The sequence below is a fragment of the Melospiza melodia genome, unplaced genomic scaffold, assembly GCF_035770615.1.
Source record: "Melospiza melodia melodia isolate bMelMel2 unplaced genomic scaffold, bMelMel2.pri scaffold_32, whole genome shotgun sequence".
NCBI lineage: Eukaryota > Metazoa > Chordata > Aves > Passeriformes > Passerellidae > Melospiza > Melospiza melodia.
Window position 1 is genome coordinate 1,815,811 of NW_026948638.1, and position 4,489 is coordinate 1,820,299.

The following is a 4,489-nucleotide window of genomic DNA, read 5'->3' on the forward strand; positions in this document are numbered from 1 at the left end:
GGGCTTTACAACTTTTATAAAGTTGTGAGGTTTCTTCTTTTCTCCGCAAAACAGCTGCCACCACCCTGAACAACAGGGTGTCAGGTTATATCCTGACTCTGTCTGTTTAAGCCAGTGTTTCTGTATCATTGCCTTGATCCTTATTTTGTTACTGAATTGGAATTCTGGCTTAGACTCTTCCTCAGGTTTGCCTTTAAATCAGTACAAAGCTCATTGTACTCATCCCTTGTTTTCCTCCCTTGTTTTAGGAGTATCCCGTTCCTAAAACTTGGCCAGATGGCAGAAGACAACTCAAGGAAGATGAGGATGCCCCAGGACACCCAGGCAGGTGAGGAGGAAGTCAGTGCCCCTTTCCCCCTCTCTCCTGCTCCATCTCCCAGCCCAAAAATCCCCTCACTACAGGACATCCCTGCTGCCAATGCCATCCTGCCGGGGATGCACTGGGGGGATCTCCTTCCCCTTCCCTCTTGCACGGAGGGAAATCCCATCCTTGTCCTTGTCCTTGTCCTTGTCCTTGTCCTTGTCCTTGTCCTTGTCCTTGTCCTTGTCCTTCCTCTACCAGAGAAGGAGCTGAGGATCAAGATCAGGGACGACAAATCCCCACAGCACAACCTCATGGAAGAGGCCGGTTTGAGTGGCTCCATGGGAAAAGAATCCAATGGGAAGGAAAAGCCCTGGAGATCCCCCATGAGGAGGAGGGGCTCCAAACCCAACCCAGGGTTCTCAGAGGAGGAAAGACCCACCCTGAGCCAGGAAGGTGGACAGAGCTTCAGCCAGAACTCGGAGCTGGTAGTCCATGGGCAGCTTCATGATGGGCAGAAGCCCCACAAGTGCTTGGAGTGTGGGAACAGCTTCAGGCAGAGCAGCACCCTGATCAGCCACCAGAGGATCCACGCTGGGGAATGGCCCTATGAGTGTGGGGAATGTGGGAAGGGCTTCAGCTCCAGCTCTGCCCTTGTCATACACCAACGCATCCACACGGGGGAGAGGCCCTACGAGTGCCCCAGTGTGGGAAAAGCTTCACCCAGATCTCTGTCTTAACCAGACACCAGTGGAGGCGCCTGTAAGGGAAGCTCTGCCAATGCCCAATGGAGGAGGACTTTTGTGCACTGCCCCAACTTCATCTATAGTTGGAGGATCCATGTTGGGAAGAGCCCTGGTGATCCATTTTTCCTTCTGATCCATGTTAGGAAGACACCTGTCCCTTTTCCTGCCTCTTCCAATGACATGATGTGGGATGGAAGAACATGTGGGTCTAGCAATGACTGTGTCATTACATTCACTCCCACCTCAGGACATTGCCAGGGACAGGAAAGGGACACTCTCTCTCTCTCTCTGTCCCTGAGGAGAAGGGTGTCCTTTCCAGGCAGGAGGAAATACGCGGCCAGGCAGACCCAGTAAGTTGTGTTTTAGTTTTCCCTGTAAACAGTTTTATTTATACACTGTTATCAATATTGTTTCTGTTCCATTCGTTCCTTATCTCATTGTTGTTCCCAATAAATTGTTCTTATCCCAGCCCGGGATCTTTGCCTTTGTGCTTTCCAGGGGAAGCGGGAGGGCAGCGAGGGCAGCGCAGGCAGGAAATTGGGGAATCCCATTCCTGAAGCCCAGCCCGTGGAAACCGAGCATCCCAGCTGGTCCCAGCCCTGGTGGCCATGGCAACAGCCTTGGGAGCGGGTCCCTGGCTGGGGCTGTGGGAACCTCTTCCCTCTGGTGCCCAGGGACAGGAGTGGAGGGAATGGCTGCAGCTGAGTCGGGGCAGGCTCAGGTTGGATGTCAGGGAAAGGTTTTTGCCCAGAGGCTGCTGGGGCCCTGCCCAGGCTCCCCAGGGAAGGGTCCCAGCTCCAGGGCTCTCTGAGCTGCACCAGCGTTTGGACAGCGCTGCCAGGCCCAGGCTGGCATTGTTGGGGTGTCCTGTGCAGGGCCAGCAGTTGGACTGGAGGATCCTGATGGGTCCCTCCCAGCTTGGCCAATTCTGTGATTCTGGGATCCCATGAGCCTGGGGATGGGGCTGACAATGGTTGCCATGGTAACAGGCTCTGGCTACAGGCCTGAGCTGGTGTCCATGGCAACCACTCCTGGCATGGGGTCTCCATGGAGCTGCCAAGGGACTAAGCATAGCAATAGGGGGCTGGAGATAGTTTCCATGGAAACTGACCATAGCAATAGAGGGCTGGTGATGGTTGGCTGCTAAGGATCAGATTTGTCACAGGCCCTCAGAGCGGTTCCATGGGGACTTTCCAAGAGTCTCCAGGCTGTTCAAGAGCTGGAATGTCACAGGCAGAGGCAGGGGCTCCATGGAGACCTCTCAGGGCTTTCTGGGATGGTAAAGAGCCCTGTGGTCAGAGGCAGTCACAGCCATTCCATGGTGACATCCCAGGGGACCCTGGGCTGCACAGGCACCGATCTGTCACAGGCACTCACGGGGGCTTCACAGTGACATCCCAGGAGTCCCCAGGCTGCCAAAGAGCCAGGATGTCCCAGACACTCACAGGGTTCCTGTCATGGGCACAGTGGGAGCTTCAGGAAGAGTTTTTTAGAGAAGCTCCTGTTGGGTCTCGAGGTTCAGAAAGGAGCCCCAAAAGCCCCCATAGATCCCAAAATGTCACCATTCAATCAGAGATGATCCAGACTCCGATCACAAGTCTAAGGGCTCAAAGCCACCCTTTTTTCAATCCTCTTCGTTTATACCTTAGTTTTCTACAGGTGGACCTCATTGGTAATTTAATCAGCACATTTCACATGGTTGGTTAATGAAGAGAACACTCTTCATTTAAAACTTTTTGGAAAAAACAACCTATTATAAATATTGTCATGGTGCCAGTTAATGATGTTTGTTTTATGCTGGGCCTTTCTGGGGACTCTCTGGATGTGGGAAACCCTCCTGTAGCAGTTCTGTGCCAGGTAAAAGGAGATGCACAGGACTTTTTTGGTCTTTGGCTTCTTGTTTATTGTTATCTGTTCTAAAGTTTTGCATGCTGTGCATACCAGGCTCAGCACGCTGGACAAACACCTCAAAATGGCTCTAAAATGTATGGTTTCAAGGTCTTTTAAAGTTGTCTCACCCAATTAACTCTTAAAACGTACATTATTTCTACTTATCTACCAATACTCATTCCTTGCACTGCAACCTCTGCACTGTGCTTTCCTTAACCAATCACCCTGTGCCACAAACACTGCAGAAAATGGAGTAGATGAAGAAGAAGACAGGGACTACATCCAAATTCCTCCATCTTGCTTCCTATCTACATCATAATAAAAATCCCAAAATCTAAATTTCTCACCCAAGGGACATGCTATACTACCCTCTAATCTATTTCAGACTTTGGTAAATTGTAATCTGTCTCAAAGTCCTGGAAGTCCTCTCCATGGGGGTAATATAAAGGCAGTGTTTCTCTGGGGGTCAGGACCCCTCAGAGCAGACACAGAAATATTCCCTGTACCCTGGATTCCCACACATTTAACCTAAAAACCTTTAACCCTTAACATGTGAAGTTACCAAAAATGTTCCAGAAAAGTAGGATTAGAAGGAGGAGAAATAGAGAACAACAGAAAGACAGAAGATCCATAGAAAGACAAGCACATAGGTACCAGCTACTGGGGTTCCAGCATCGCTAACAGAGAAACCCCAGGGGAAGACAAAATCCAGACCCATAGCTGGCCTTGTGCTCTGGCTTTTAAGCTCCTGGGGCTTCATGGGCCCACCCCTGGGGTGGGACTGCCAGTTGCTTGTCCAATATGAGCCCAGGTAGCACCAGCTGCTAGTGTGTGATTGATTGACAGCTCAGCCAATCAGAGTGGGGTTAGCACAGCCCCCTGCTGTGTGATTGACAACTCTGCCAGGCCAGGGCTGGGGGCGGGGCTCTGTCCCACCACACACCAAGGCCTGACCCGGCCCTGGCCCCACATGGGCATTCCGAGCATCCCAAGGTGTCTCAGGACATTGATCTCATCCAGCCTCTGACAGCAACCATGGTGACACTACGGAACCTCATGGAACCATGGGTCCTTGTGACAATGGAGGTCCAAGGAGACCCTGGAGAGACTGTGGAATCCAGGAATCATGGAATCAAGGAGACTATTGTGCACATCATGGGCCCTGTGGAAGCAAGGATCAACAATCAAATTGTGGTTTGATTGTGATTGATTTAAAATAGAAACAAGGAGCCATTGTTTCACAGCAGAGCTACATGGGGCCAATGGACCCTTGTGACTCTGTTGGGGCTCATGAAATCAAGAAGCCATTGTGACATTGCCAGACCTCATGGAATCAAGGAGACCATTGTGACAGTGTTAGGACCCGTGAAGTCAATGGAACATGGAACAGGTCTGCCTGGTTTGGACTCCTGCAGGCTGTCTGACAGGTCCCACTGAATTTGACATGTCAAGGGCCACTTCCCATCTGACCCTGAAACACTGAACTCTGTGCTTTTATTCCTATGGGAAAGAACTTTCTTTCTTGTCTAGGCCCCATGGCCAAAATTGGGAT